General features: G+C 41.7%; 1 protein-coding gene and 1 pseudogene across 3 annotated transcripts in view; one reads left to right on the top strand and one right to left on the bottom strand.

Moving 5' to 3' along the window:
* Positions 1 to 16,140, top strand: part of Efhc2 (EF-hand domain containing 2) — a 175,137-nt gene that overhangs the window by 44,104 nt on the left and 114,893 nt on the right. The window lies entirely within an intron of this gene.
* On the bottom strand, positions 3,928 to 11,146 carry LOC146889089 (3'-5' RNA nuclease TATDN2 pseudogene; annotated as a pseudogene). The gene is made up of 2 exons (XR_015000238.2): positions 10,940 to 11,146; positions 3,928 to 10,759 (listed from the first exon to the last, which is right to left on the bottom strand). The product of XR_015000238.2 is annotated as a 3'-5' RNA nuclease TATDN2 pseudogene (transcript).

Genomic DNA, 16,140 nt, shown 5'->3' with positions numbered 1-16,140 from the left:
TTGGTGATTTTCTTCCACCTGACTTTTCAGGGCAGTTACTTTGGTATTTATGTTTCAAAAGTAAATAAAAACTGTATGTTCCACTCTAGTTTAATTGGTTCTTATTAAAGTTTTGCTTCTCCCTGATAAACAATAGGGATATTACTTTGTGGTCCCAGCTTTCTCTTTACTATATATCACCTGTGCACCAAAAAAAAAAAAAATTGTCTTTGATTATTTCACTTTGTTCCTTTCTCTGTCCCCTAAGGGTTCCTCTGAGTTTTTCAGTTGGAATTTTAGGAATAGCTGATATAGGAAAGAAATATGGCAATGAGACTTGTGAGAATAAAAAAGAAAGTAAGGGGCTAGAGAGATGGCCTGGTAGTAGCAGTTAAGAGTACTTGCTGTTCCTTCAGACGACCAGAATTCAGTTCCTGGCACCTACATCAAGCAGCTCACAACTGCTTTGAACTCCAGTTTCAAGGGACCCACAGCCTCCTTCCGACCTCTGTGGGCACCAGGTACCCACATAGTACACATACATACATGTAAGCAAAACAAACACCCATATAGATAAAATAAAAATAACTATTAAAAGAGAGGAAAGTCCTTTTGGGGGGATGTGGATGTGGAACAGCAATTGGATCACCTTTTAGATTCTCTCTTCCCATTCCGTTGTCTGCTACAGGTATTTTTGGAATCCTTCAACTTCCTTTGCATGGCCTAGGGACCACTCATCTTTTAGCCCTTTCATCCTTCCAGTCTAGTCATCTCTGCTATCATGTCCCCACTGAGGCACTATGTGCACAAAATTACTCATAACTTGTAACCCAATTACAGAAAAATTCATACTCTTGGAACCTTGCATGTTGTTTCCTTTGCAGACCTTCATTACATGTGTATTTCTTGATCTTTGCATTTTTTGCCGATTCACTTTAATTGTGGAACCTGATACTTTTAGATGCAGAACTTCCCCATACTATCTTTCAGAATTGCATTTATTTGTTTAAATAAAATTATCTTAAAATTTGTGTGTGTATACTGTACATGTGTGGAGGTCAGGAGTGAGTAATCTCTGGCCACTGTGTGGGTCTCAAGATTCCAACTTAGGTCATCGTGCTTGGTGGCAAGCATCTTTTCCCACTTACCCATTTTATTGGCCTTCTTCATACTATCAGAGCATTTTCACAAAACCCAATAATAATTTTTGTGTCCTCCACTGAGCAAGTATAAGCAGAACTTTTGTGATAGTTCAAGGGATATGACTAAGTGGTCTCATGTCAATGAGATGGTTTGGATTTTCATCTCAGCTTTTACCTTGAAACCTTGGATAATTAATTTCACTTCCCAAACCTGGACTTTAATATATGAAAAGGGTCACAGACTGACCTACTTTTTAGGAGTAAATGAGATAAGCAGTATAAAAGAATAACACACTTCAGGGTCCATTGTAACTACCTAATCATCCAGGTATGCTAATATATGCCTGTGATCTCAGCACTTGGGAACATGAGGCAGGAGGATTACGAGTTCAAGCCGGCTGGATTCTGTAGTGAGACTGGATCTCAAGCCCCTACTCCCAAATAAAAAGATACATATTCAATTTTGGTTATTTTTATTTAGCTTTGAATTCTTTGTGCCTAGCATAATGCCTGACAAATAACAGGTATTCAGTAATATATGCTTAGTGGAGTTTGAAACACATTGCTTTACATAAAACATTATTATATACTTGTGCATGGGTATACATGTAGCATGATGTGCTTATGGCTAGTGAACTTTACTTTTGAAACTTTTTGACTAACAAAGTGATTTCCTTTGGATACATGGCATGATCATTCCCGAGTATTGTATTTACTTCAAACATTTGAATTTAGCATTTTGTCTGTAACTTAGCTGATTTTTATTGTTTTAGGAAAGGAGACCTTCAGTCACAAATATCTATTTTGTAATTTAGTTTTTGTTATACTGTTGGGCATTAAATACTTGGGACCACTAGGCTAATCCAATGTACTGGGGGCCAAAAGAGTCTGGTTTATTGGGTAACTAGAATTAATAGCCATACTGACTATGCCAATTTTAAAGCTTGTTGGTCAGTAACATGACTTCTCTTGGGTAGATTGCCTCCCTTGCCTTAATTCTAATATAAATGCAGGCTATCAGGGAATTATCTTGTTTTTTATTTGTGTGTGTGAATTTATGCACCTGTGTGCAAGAATGCCAGAAGACAGCAGAAGTTGGACTTATGTTTGTGAAAAGCCTGACACGGGCTGAGATCTGAATGTCAGTCCTTATGATCGAGCAACAAACAATCTAAACCTCAGAGCCATCTCACCAGCCTCAGAAAATCTTCCCACAGTAGCTTTGAACCTCTTTTCTTACGAATGGCATGTGCTTTTTAATTAATTAAAATTTAATTTTAGTCCATGGATTCCACAAGGGTGTGAAGACCATTTTTATAGGGCTTTGACTGTATTTCTAAGCTACGAGCCTTGGATCTTACACTGACATATATTATTCAGTATTTAGTATTTTTATAAGTTTCCTAATCTCACAGCTGTATTATACACACATACTCTCCTTAATCCTTTAAATACTGCTACGATATCCTGTGCTTGGTATGGATTTTCTAAATATTGCTGGAAGGTGATCAAAAATTACAAGTGGTTTTTATATAGTTAATTGATGAATGAGATACAAGAATATTCCAATATTTGAGATACTTCCCTTTTTCCTTTCATGCATTGTAAAATCTCAGACTGAAGCACGATAAATATAAGTTCATGAATGCTTACAATTTCTGTACAGGTGCATTTCTTCTTAAACCATAGATTTAGTCACAGAAATAACAGAATTATAGGTTTATACTGTTTTTATAATGTAGAAAATCCTGTGGAAATCATTTTCCTATAACATCCTTCTGGTTGTTCATTTATTTAACTTATTGATCGTCTCTTAGTTCAACAATCTAAATGAGATTCAGGGTTTGTATAAGCTCAGTTTCCCTATGATATGCATATTTAAACAGTATCCACAGAAACACAAATTTATCAAAAATGGGGAGGAAATGAGTTAGAATTTAGATATTGTGACTTGAGCCTTGATATTAATATGTACTCTCACTCCCACAATCCCAACTGAACTGACTGTCAATTTTAAAAAGAAGCAGGAACTTGGCACTAGGGTGAGAAGGTGTAGGGGTTCATCTTCATGGGACAAACTTCTGAGGAATTTCTACTTGACAACTGGTATATATGGGAGTGCATTCACAGAATAGAGCAAAACTAACATTGAACTTCACTTCCTTTCTAAAAAGAACTGAATTGGAGGTCAGAATGATATGCATGGAACTTTGAACCTGGTTTGTTTACAAACACTGATGGCCCTAAAGAGCCACCAGAGTGAAGGAAAACATGGCAAGCTGAGACCAAAGCAGAGCCTGCAAATAGGGCATTTCTGTGATGCAAGGCAGGGCTCACAAAAGGACTGGTCACTCTTTCTCGAATAGAAGTCAGGTCAATCTATGAAATGTTTAAATGAAAAAATTAAAAGCATTTTTCCTCCTCAGGACAGTCCATGGCTCCCTCCCCAATTCTTTTACCGTGTTACACCATAATTTGTATTAGTCACATTCCAAGAGGAGGGATTTAAGAACATGAGGATGGATGGGAAAGACTATAGTATTATGGGGGGGGGGGAATCAAATCTCATAGACTGTACAAGCATGAAGAAACCCAGTATGAGGCTTCTGAAAAGATACAACATAAATGGAGAACAATGTTTAAAACAGGTGAATCTTGTCCATAAAACAAGTTCCAGGACAACCAAGGCTACACAGAGAAACCAACCCTGTCTCAAAAAAAATAAATTTAATAAATTAAACCATAGTTAAACCATAGGGGGGGCATAGAATAGGTAATTAGGAAACAAATAAAATTGAAAACATAATTAAACATTTTAAGTATTTATTGAAAAACAAGGATAACAATGAAATGGATTCCATATGCAAATAGAAACAGAAAATAGCATGCTGGTTTTCTTCAGTTTCAGCCATTACTAATTTTTTGAATGCTTGAACTTCCTTTTTTAAATTACAGTAATAGTTAAAATCTGTCAGCCAGGAGGGGGAAAAATCAATCTTGTCTGTATGTTGTGTTTCTCTATCACCTTATAGCCTGTAAAAATGTTTGTTAACTCTGCTTTAAAAACACACACACTTTGTAGATTAAAAAAAAAAAATCAAAAGATCAGAAGCCCAGTGTGTAGCATACTCTTGGGAAGCTGAGGCAAAAGAATTTGGAGTTCAAGACCAGCCTGTGCTATATAGCAAGGCTTTTTTTTCCAAAAAAAGGGGGGGTGGGGAGACCTTAAATAAAAATTACACAAGAATATTAAAATCCCCTATTGATTACTGATAACATTTTATGTGGAATGTGAATGAATTCCTTTTATATTCAGAAAAATAAGCTACTTAAAAATATGCATGTTAATATAGCTATATGAGAAAACTTACATAAAAGACACCATCAATAGTGGGTCTTAGGTAACAGAAATGGGATATTTCCTCATTCCTCTCTGTCATATTGTTTGGAATGCATTAAGATACTTTATGTATCTTTATAGAAGGGACTTTCTGACAATAAAACATACGAATGCAGCAGTTATAATTCCAGGCAAAAGTTGATGGACCATTTAGCTTAACACATCAGAGGGAAGCACAATAAAACATCAGAGTGCAAAGTGGGGAAAAAAAAAGTTTAAAAGCCCAAATTGTAGAAATCAGCAAAGAGAAGACATTTGAGTAAGCACAAGCAACCCAAGGATTGTTTAAAACAAACATACCACACTTCAGTTTGCTAAGAGAACAAAAATACAGAAAATAATGGATTTAAATCACAAATTTCGGGGAAGTAAGATGTATAGTTTATGTTTGTAGTGAGTTGGCCAATAATTATGGAAATACTAGAGAGCTGGCAAACAAAATCACTCCAAAACTAAGCTGACAGTCTCTAAGTGGTAGGATCACAGCCTTACGTACAGTTTACTGGTTCTCCCTCTTTTTTTTTCATTAGGAATCCTGAAAATTTAACAGTAAATAAGTAGAAATCTCAAAGTTAGATATAAGTAAAAACCACAAGAACAAAATTCTTTTGTCTCTTAAGACTAAGTGCCTATTTTCTCCCTTTGACGTTTAATTAAAAACAAGCTGACTTTAATTTTTTTTGTTTTACATTTTTGTTAAGTGCTGCTGATTTAACCAGGGGTCATTTGCATGCTAAACAAATACTGTTCCAGAGCTATATCCATACTATAGCCTTTTAAAAATTTAAGTGAAGCAAAATATGGGCATGCCCTAAAAGGAATACCAAGATTCAGGGGACCTGTTAATAGGCTTGAGGGGGCCCTGGGATTCTGGGCTAACTTAACTAATGCCCTAGGGATCACTAACAGTAAATTTAATTTCTATACCATCAGCTGCCCTGATGGATCTGATACCTCAAACAGGACAATGGCCAAAGTGCCATACAAACAAATAAAAGGGAAATAATTATTTGAACCTTAATGAATACCTATTGACCAAATAGAAAACTATTTACAGGGAGTCAGAGCGATGGCTCAGCAGTTCAAAGCATATACTGATCTTACAGAGTAGAGTTCAGTTCCCAGAACCCATACTGGGTGACTCATAGCTGCATGTAACTCCAGCTTTAGGAGATCTGACACTCTCTCCTGGTCTCCGCACTCACATGCACATACCTTCACATTAAAAAAGGGGAGGTGGGTGGGTATGATAGTGTTCATCTTTAATCCCTGAGCTCTCGAGGAACCAAAAGGCACATGGATCTCTTCAGTTCCATACCAACTAAGGCTACATAGTAAGATCTTGTATCAAAGGGGAAAAACCCATAGAAAACAACCAAAAATATTTACAAAGTGCCTCAAATCTCTCTCATTTACAGAATATATATATTTAAGGATTCATTACCCTTATTAATGGACTCTGTAAATGAAGATTGCCAATTTTGATTCAGGTAATTTAGATGGGACCACTCACTCCCATTCTTGAAAGACAACCCATGGTGAAGTGTTCTTTTGCACGTTAAGAAAGTGCAGAGTATGCTACAGCCATTCACCATAAAAATGTAGAGAATAAAACAAGTTAGAAAAACAGTTTTCCTGTAAAAATCACATTCTTTTGCAAAGGAAAAACACTTTCATTAGGTGTAGACCCTGTGTATCTGACTAAATGTGCCCTTATAATTGCCAGTGCTATGCATTTGTCTTGTGCCTGCTAAGGACAGAACCGAGGCTTTTCAGGGTCAGGCAAGTGCTTTCTACTACTGAGCCACACCCTCAGTTCAAAATACAATTCTCCATTCATATTTATCTTTGAAATGCTCACTTCACAGTGTCACTTTGCAAGGTACCATAAACTTTCCTCTTTCATGAAGCTTAGGTAACAAGAAAGGCAAGAGGATACTGAAATACAGTGAGTATATCATTTTGCAAAATGTAATTAAGAGCACACCCACCCACAGAACACAGCTAAGGTAGCATTTCGCAAGCTGGTGTCTCTGGAGAATAAGTAGTTGAGTTGCACATCATATTACTCTCTAAGAAAATAAGAACTGTCTCTTCTTGGGTGTTAATAATGCCTGCTAATATATCAAAGGACACATGAAACCTTAAAATTTAAAACATGGAATAACTACAAAGGACACTGTTCACATTCTAGTAACTTCTTTGACTCTATTAAAATGTATCTAATTTACACTGAAATTTTTTCTTCAAAAGATGAGATTCTCAAACGAAGGGGAAATCTATGATACATTCTGTTATTTATAAAAAGTATGGTATGCCAGTTTTCTGTAAGACTTGCCACACTTTCTATTTGGCAACTGAAAGCAGTGTACATAATACCCTTAATTTTTGCCTTAGTCTTTAAGTCAGAGAGGGGCATAATGACTTATCCTCTGTTTCCTTCCTAGTATCACCTTCTTTCCCACATATTGTAATTAGCTTCCGAAAATGCTAATGAAGTTAATTATTGGTTCATATATCAAGAAGCCTTTGCCTATTTTCTAAATATGACTCTAAAATTGAGGATTAAATATAACAAGATTGAAAAGCTTGAAAACTTACAACATAGTAGAAGACAACTGAAAAACACACAAAACTATTAAAAACAGACTAAATAAATGCTGATTCAACTGATAAACACATAAACATATTAAAACATGCTAAATAAGTGTTATAATTCAACCAATAAACACAAATCTACTAAAAACAGGCAAAATAAATGCTATGGTTCAAATAAACAAAAGGATTATTTGTCCCTCTAGATTGGTGGTCAGGGATAACTTCTCAGTGAAGATGACTTCTGAGCTCAAAGCCAGATGGAGATGAGCCAGCTGACTTTTCTGAACGCCATTTTAGAGGGGAAAGGATCTTCCATTTCTCTCCAATAATGGGCTTCCTGGATTTGGCTGTGTGCTTTGCTCCACCACATTAAGCTTCATTACCACAAATATTTTTTTCTAAGTCTGAATTTTCAATGTCTGGGAGGACTGCCTTTATTAAGTGAGTAGCTGAAGTTCTTCCATCTCTAACACGTTCATGTTGAAATCCAAGTGAACAGCTGCTATGCTGTGATGATGCACTGCTGTCTGAAGAGTTCCACAATGACACAATGTCACAATGATGTGCTAAGTTCAGATTCAAGAGCGACTCAGTGGCTCACATTCAACCCTATTTGGTTCTTAAAACTTTCAGCACCTCCAGAGTCCTTTCCCATCTTACTGCAGTCTACCATCCCATTCAGAAGGAGATGTTAATCTTAAGAGATTTTGAAGAACGCATCTTTTCCAGATTTTCCTTGCCCATGAACTTTGAATACATTCTTGACTTGAGATACAGGGTAGAGTTCAAGATCCTTTTATCTTGTCAAGATGTTGGTGTCTATTTTTTCAAGACTCTTGACTGTGTCCTTTCTGCTTTAAATATTGTAGAGGCGAAAGGTATTCTCCCTCAAGGTGGATAAGATGTGAGACAGTGGCTCATTTCTGATTCTGGCCATTTCTTCCACAGTATACAGACCCAAACCTGGGTGTGCATACTGACAAAGGCTTTTAGGAACCCGGCGAGGTAGAAAGTAAGGAGCATCAGTTTCAACAAGGATTCTCTCCAGAGGAATCCTCTTCAGAGACTCGCGTGCCTGCCAGGCAGAAGTGTAAGAAAGAACCGCTGTGAAGCCTACAGACATGTTGGGAAAGTGTGCTAGCAGGGGCTCAATGAGCGGATAACTGCCAGTGAAGCAATGCCTGTGGATCTTGTAGTCATACGGCACACATTTTTTCATGATGTTCATTAGGTCTTCATCAGCGTCTCGGCAGTGAATCACCAGGGGCTTTTTCATAGATACAGCTAACCGTAACTGGCGCTCAAATACCTTAGCCTGCTCTTGGACAGGTGTAGTGCACTTGTAAGAGTAATCCAAGCCCATTTCTCCAAAGGCAATAGCCCTGGGGTGGCGTAAAGCATATAAGATGTTTCTTTCTTGATATTCATTATAGTAACGTGCAAAATGCGGGTGACAGCCAAAGGCCCCCCAAACCAGATCTTCACTTAATAGCTCTTTCCATAGGCCATCTCTTAGGGTACGAGGATCACAGAAATCAGTAATGCAGCCATGAAATTCCTTAGAAAAAGTGCAGTTATAAATTTTCCTGAACTCAGAAAAGCTTCCTTGGAAAGACAACTTGGAAAACAGCATGTCCAAGTGACAATGAGTATCAATGAAACCTTCCAATTGACTTGGATGCAAGCGACTCCTTGGCAGGAAATCAGATGCACATGCTCCATCAACATCATCCTCTTGATAGGTGTTTTTTGCCCGTGCTTCTGCATCTCTGGAGGATAAAAGTATACGGGAATTCCAGTATTCCTCATCATCTATTCCTTGCATACGACTGGTCATCTCTTCAGAGGTCATTGTATAGTAAGAATAACCAGCTGGGATGTCCTGTACGACTGTCCCATCAGTGGATGCAGAAGAGGTGCTGCTGCTGCTGCTGGGATACTGAGAAACCTTGTTACTGTTGACCCAGGAGTTGGTATAGTCATTCCAAGGGCTGTAGTATGAATTAGGCTGTAGGAGCTCCTTCTTATTCCGGTAGGGTACTGGCTGTGAAATGGCTGAGAGGCTTGGTGAGAATGGCTCATCTTGAATGAATCTGGCTGTGGAGGTCTTAACATTAGACCTGCCACTTCCTAAAGAGCTAGAGGCCTCAAACACTCCCCTTTCTTTAGGCTTTAGGAATAACGAACAGGAGTTATCCTCACTCTGATATTCTGGGAATAGAAGGCTTTTTTCATAACTAATTATATTTCTGCCACCAAATAACTCCTCACTAGGCAACTTATTACGATTCAGAAGCCACTTCCTCTCACCAAAGCTGCCTATCTTCGGAGGCAGAGATGCAAAAGGAACATCTCTGGACCATCTTCTAGCCACCTTAGGATGCTCCATTCTGGCTTCTGAACATTTCCCTTGGGGCACAGTAAATTCTGTTGGGGCTTTAGGACACACTACTCTGGGCTTAGGGGCCTCCACTTGCAGATGGATGGGCTCGGCTCTGGGCTTTTGAAGGTCTGCTTTGGGCATGGGAAACTGCCCACCAGGTTCCATTCTGGGTTTTGGAGGCTCCTCTCCGGGCTTCGGAGGCTCCACTCCGGGATTTGGAGACTCCACTCCGGGCTTTGGGGGCTCCACTCCAGGCTTTGGGGGCTCCACTCCGGGCTTCAGAGGCTCCACCGCAAGCTTTAGTGTCTCCCTTCCCCTTCCAGGTTTTAGAGGCTCCTTTCCAGGCTTTGAAGGGGGCCCAGGCTTAAACTCCACTCCAGCCTTCACATAAGTCCCTCCAGCCTTGAAGTGTTCCACTCCAGGCTTTGCTCCAGCTCCACTTTTAAGAAGCTTGGCTCCTGCCCTAGGAAGCTCCACCCCAGGCTTAGGAGGGGCTCCTGACCTGGATTTTGCACTAGCACCAGGTTCCACTTTTCCTTTTGGGGTGCTAACTTCCCCCTTTTCTTTTGGGGCACCAGATGCCCCCTTTCCTTTTGTGGCATCAGCTTCCCCCTTTCCTTTTGGGGTACCAGGGCCCCCCTTTCCTTTTGGGGTACCAGGCTCCCCCTTTCTTTTTGGGGTGTCAGTATTCCTCTTCCTTGTGGGAGCACCAGCTTTTCCCTTTCCTTTTGGGGCACCAATCTCTACCTTTTCTTTCGTGACATCAGCCTCCTCTTTTTTTTTCAGGGCGCCAGCCTCCACCTTTTCTTTCGGGACACCAGTCTCCTCTTTTCCTTTTGGGGCAACAGCTTCCCCGTTTCCTTTCAGGGCACCAGCCTCCCCCTTTTCTTTCAGGGTATCAGTTGCCTCCTTTCCTTTTGGGGTACCAGTATTCCCCTTTCCTTTTAAGGCACCAGTCATCTCTTTTGCCCTTAGAGGCACCCCTTTTCCTTTTGAGACAGTCCCTCTTTCTTTCTGTGTTGATTTCCCCAGGATACTCTGGATAGCTTTCTGGTAAATCACAGAAGAACCTTGTTCTTGAACTCTGCCCCTCCTTTTCTGTTTTTTTTGGGGGTCCTCAGTCTTATTTTGACCTTCGGCTTCCCCCGTAAATTCAGAGTTGCAGGAGCCATATTTGTTACGACTGTAGGCGTCCTCCAGAGAAGACATCTTTATGAAACTAGATGATGATGGGGGTTATAGAGGCAGCTCTACTACCTGGAATTAAGAGGAGAAAATGTACTGTAAGATGAGCCACAGGAAAAGTTTCGCAATAGAGTTTACGAAGTCTTCCTTCTGAGCTTTTTAGCCTTTGGGCCCTGTAGAGCCCCTAGCCCTGCACCTAATCACTTCACAAGTCCCTGAGGCAACTGAATTTGCTATGGGAGAGGTTCTTACCTTAGCGCCACTCAAGCGGTAACAGAACTTACTCCGCGGCTCCTTCTGCGATGCCTCAGGAACCTTTCTTCATATTTTAAGTTTCTTAGGAATTGCCAAAGACCTTCCACCTCACTTTCAAAGTGCTCTGGAAAAGTTAGCAATCAGGAGTCTCGAGAGGCGTGACAGAGCAACTGAACACCACAGCGAGCTTCCTAGAATGACGAGCGGTTTCACTTTTTAGCCCCTGTTTCCTGTTTGCTGACGTACTTCCGGCTCATCAAAAAATGTAACATTTGGCTTGGGGTTCCGGGCCCCTCCTCCTGACGAAAGAGGCCTAACCTCTCAGGGCTGTTTCCTGTTTGCTGATGTACTTCCGGCTCATCAAAAATGTAACATTTGACTTGGGGTTCTGGGCCCCTCCTCCTGACTAAGGAATCTTGACCTCTGGCCCAGCCTCCGGTGGCGTTCCTCTTATTCATAGTAGACAGACTAGAGGCCTTGAGCATCCTCCTCAGCCCCATCCCTTCTCAACACATTTCTGTTACCACAGTTAACCATCGTTCTTGTGGATAGATACAGTCCTAGCTAGACCTCCAGTGGTAACCTGGAGCCATTACTGACACCATTCTGTATGTATCTGGGTCAGTTGCCTTACCATTCTCTACTATGTTCTCTCCCACCTTGCAGCTTGTTGCTCTGATCCCATTAGGAATAGTACAGTTGTGGCTTTGAAAGCATAGTTTACACCTATGGTCTACCCCTTTTCTCCTCATCTACCTCTTAGACCTATGTAACCCGTTTCCCTCACCTCGTTTGTCTCCTTCCCCACTCTCTAATACCACCCTCCTCACCCATTCTATACTCATCCCTGTATGTATGTATGTATGTGTGTGTGTATATGTGTGTGTGTGTGTGTGTGTGTATCCACACACACACACACACACACACACACACACACATATATATATTTTTTACACACACACGTTTTCTGAGACAGGGTTTCTCTGTGTAGCCCTGGCTGTCCTGGAACCTCTCTGTAGACCAGGCTGGCCGTAAACTCACAGAAATCTGCCTTCCTCTGCCCCCTGAGTGCTGGGATTAAAGGTGGGCACCACCACCACCCGGATGTGTTTTCTTTTATGAAATCCTGGAATGTTATATCCATGTTATAATTTTTGAAAACAGCAGGAAAGGGGGAGGTATCATGTGACAGGGCCCACATGGAGGGTATTTTTATTGGGGGACAGAATGAGAAAGGGGAGAGAAAAGGAGGGAGACCAGCCTCTGGAGACAGAGATGGGGGAAGAAAAGAAAGAGAGGCAAAGAAGAGGGAGTGAGGCAAAGAGAGAAAGGCAGACGGAGAGGTAGAGAGAGAGCCAAAGAGACAGAGAGAGAGAGAGAGAGAGAGAGGCAGAAAGGCAGAGAGGAGGTAGGCGGGCCCTGCCTTTTAAAGGGGTTGTAGTGCATGTGCACAGAGACCAAGTAGTCAGGACCCTGAGCAGGCCATAATACTACCTGAGTACTGGCAAGCACATGTGTGTATCCTGCCAATATCCCAAGAGCCAGTGCGGGTACATAAATGCTAACTCCCTATCATTGGTCAAACCAGCCTCCTCACCTTTAAAAATTGCATGACTTGTTTTGAGAGATTAACCTTTTGCTTTAGTCCTATTCTTTTACGGATGTTGGACAGACTTCTACTATTTTGTGTCAGTGCCACACTAGATAATAACTTTTGATAATGTTTGAAGTATAAAATAGGAATAAATATGAATGTTAAAATTCAGCTTGAACTATGCAGTTAAAAATGTTATGCCTGAGTCATGAGACCCATCCCCCAGCAAGACCACCAAAGCTGACTTCTGATGCAATTACACAAGGTTTCTTTATTGTTCTACAGGCTTGCAAGCAGGGACTTTGTCCCATGCACCACACCAATGGAGTAGATCAGGGAGAAAGACTCAGAGCTCATAGTTCAGGGGATCTTTAAAGGGAAAACTGCAAGCAGGGAGTTATATGTCTTGGTGTTACTGGATTGGGCAGGGGGGATAGTTGGCTCTAAATCAAGAGGGGATTTTTGCAAGTTTTCACAAAACCACCCTATAACTGTAAAACAAAACAGAACAAAAACTTGTTTGTCTAGCTCCTGATTGGCTGTCCTCAAGTGCTGACTGAGGTTTCTGTCCCACCAGATCCCCCAACCATTTAGTCCCAAAGAAACACACAGAGGTCTACATTAGTCATAAACTGGTTGGCCCATTAGCTCAGACTTCTTATTAACTAATTTCTACGTCTTAACCCATAATTCTTGTCTGTGTTAGCCATGTGGCTTGGTATTGGTACCTTTATCAATGAGGCATTCTCATTTTGTTTCCTCTGTGTCTGGGTGATGGCTACAGACTGAGCTTTTCTCTTCCCAGAATTCTCCTGTTCTTGTTGCCCCACCTCTGTTTCCTGCCTGGTCACTCTACCTTTACTTTCTGCCTGATTACTGGCCAATCAGTATATATATACAAGTGACAAATCTTTACAAGCATTGTCCCACAGCACTCAAGTCTCTGGGCAACCAGGCAGTTTTTGAGCCAGTCATAGCTTTTCTCTGAATTAACAAGTACATGGGGTGGAGCACCTAGGGTGGGGTGCCTGCTAGGCTAGACTTTCACAAAGATGGGTAGGGCCTGGGTTAAAAATGGCTTTAGTTTTGTCTCCTCATTCCCCCTTTTCTTAGATACCTGGGTGTTGGAGGGAGCTGCTTGTTCATCCCAGCCGCCCAGAACTGAAATAACCACACAAATACTGTATTAATTAAATCACTGCTTGGCCCATTAACTCTAATTTCTTATTGGCTAACTCTTACATCTTAATTTAACCCATTTCTATTAATCTGTACATTACTATGAGGTCATGGCCTACCATCAAAGACTCAGCATGTCTATCTCCTGTGGCAGCTCCATGGTGTCTCCCTAACTCCGCTCTTCTTCCTCCCAGCATTCAGTTCTGTCTTCCCCACCTACCTAAATTTTGCCCTATCAACAGACTAAGGCAGTTTCTTTATTCATTAATGCTAATCACAACACACAGAGGGGACTCCTACATCACCAGGGTGCCCAATCTTAGGTCCCTAATGCCATGATTGCTGACTCAAAAGGATGTAGCTTAGGTGAAATGGTGGTCAGAACCTGGGGTCAGGGCTTCGGTCTCTTTGGAGGCATAGGTGGGAAAGTAGGTTTTGGGTTAAGTGTCTTACTGGAACCTGTTACAGCTGGTGGTTTTCCTTGGCTCTATCTTAAGCTAAATTATGAGGGTGGTCGGGGCATGAGCCCTTATCATCAGCATAGGCCTGATAACCATTGTGTGTCCTGTTTTCCCTGATTGGTGAAGCTAATTTTTATCTGGTCTAGATCACCTTGGCTTGTCAGGCTGAAGGAGAGGAGGGGACATATTAGATTGGGTTTACATATTTAAAGGTGACCAAGTTTAGTTTGATTACAGACCATTTCCATTCTCTATCATTTGAGTGACACAGGCCCAACTCTTGCAGAAGAAGGTCTCTGCACTGCCTCTTATTCCTGAGGTGATCTGGGCACATGTAAAAATCTTACCTCCTGGCCTCTTTCTGGCCTGTCACTCTATAGACATGGTTCAGATCACGAAAGCAGAAATGCAGGTTGGGCAACCAGGTGTTCAATGGGGCCACACAGGTAGCCTGGTTTAGAGAGCCTCATATCACTCTTCATCCAAGAGAAACCAAGTCAGGTTGCATGGTACATGAGGGTTGCTCTCTTTAGCAGGCACAGGGAGAATCAGTATCAACAATAACAGGATAAAGAACAATGCTTGACCTTCAGGGGTTGGTGGAGTGTTGCAAAGCTTTCCAGCCATCGCCTCGGTAATCCTCTTGGTGGGCGAATGGCTCTGCTGAGTGTGTGTGCAAATAATGGACCCAGGCTGCCACTCCATCCACCTTTAGGGCTGTGGGCATAGTCATCAAAATGATGAAGGGTCCCTTCCATCATGGCTCTAGAGACCTTTGCCAATGATGCCAGATGAAGACCCAGTCATCTGGCTAGAACCTGTGGAGTTGGGGGGCAAGCAGCAGATTATAGGGCCTGAGTTTGGGTCATACATGCTGTGGGTGCACTGCAGTCATCGGATGGATTCAAGTACTTCTGGGTCATCCAGTTCTGCAAAAAGTTCAGATTGGAGGCTGAGAATAATAGGAGGAGGGGTACCAAACATGACTTCAAAGGAAGCTAGGCCCATCTGATACAGGGAGTTTCTCACCCAGTATAAGGCAAAGAGAAGGAGAGTAACCCAGTCTGCACCAATATCCAAGAGTCAAGATCTCTTTTAGGGTTCTATTTATTCTTTCTACCTGCCCTGAACTCTGAAGTCTATATGCACAATGTAATTCCCAGTCAATCCCCAGAATGGTGGCTAGACTCTGACTTGCCTTGACCAGTATGGCCACTGCCACTATGATGTGAAGGCAAGGGTGCCAGCCCGTGCCCATGGGGTCTAGTTTCTTGGACAGGTAAGCTACCTGCCTTTTCCACGGCCCTAGGGTCTGTGTGAGTATGCCCTATGCTCATCCACAAACAGGTAGAAGGGCTTGGTCGTATCTGGCAGTCCTAGTGCCAGGGCTTCTAGAAGCCTCTGCTTGAGGGTGTCAAATGCCTCTTATCTGTCCTCTGTCCAAATAAAACCTTGTTCCCCCTTTGTGGCCTCATATAGGGGCTTGGCTAGTTCAGCAAACCCTGAAATCCAGAGGCAGCAGAACCTGGAGGTACCCAGGAATTCCCTCACCTGCTTAGCAGAAACAGAGGGTGGAAATTTTCAGCACATTTCCTTGTGGGCATCTGAGAGCTATCTCAAACCTCCTTTGAGGACATACCCCAAGTATATTACCTTTGTATCCCAGGCTTCCGAGGGCCTGCAGTAGATTCTTTGTCCCTTTCAGAATAGGCAGCAGCAATCAACAGGTCATCAACGTATTATAACAGGCTTATATCTGGTTTCTGGGGGTTGGTACTCACTCAAGTCCTTGTATAGGGCCTCATCAAAGATGGTGGGGGAGTTTTTGAATCCTTGTGGCAGCTTGGTCCGAGTTAATTAGTCACTAATCCCAATCTCTGGGTCTTGCCATTCAAAAGCAAAATGCATCCTTAAGTCCAGGACCATGTACCACTGCTGGTCAGGGAGCAGTGTACTGAGAAAAG

This window comes from Myodes glareolus, chromosome X (genome assembly GCF_982192425.1).
Source record: "Myodes glareolus chromosome X, mMyoGla1.1, whole genome shotgun sequence".
Classification (NCBI taxonomy): Eukaryota; Metazoa; Chordata; class Mammalia; order Rodentia; family Cricetidae; genus Myodes; species Myodes glareolus.
The sequence above is the reverse complement of the archived record's forward strand: the minus strand, read 5'-3'. Positions and strand labels throughout refer to the sequence as shown.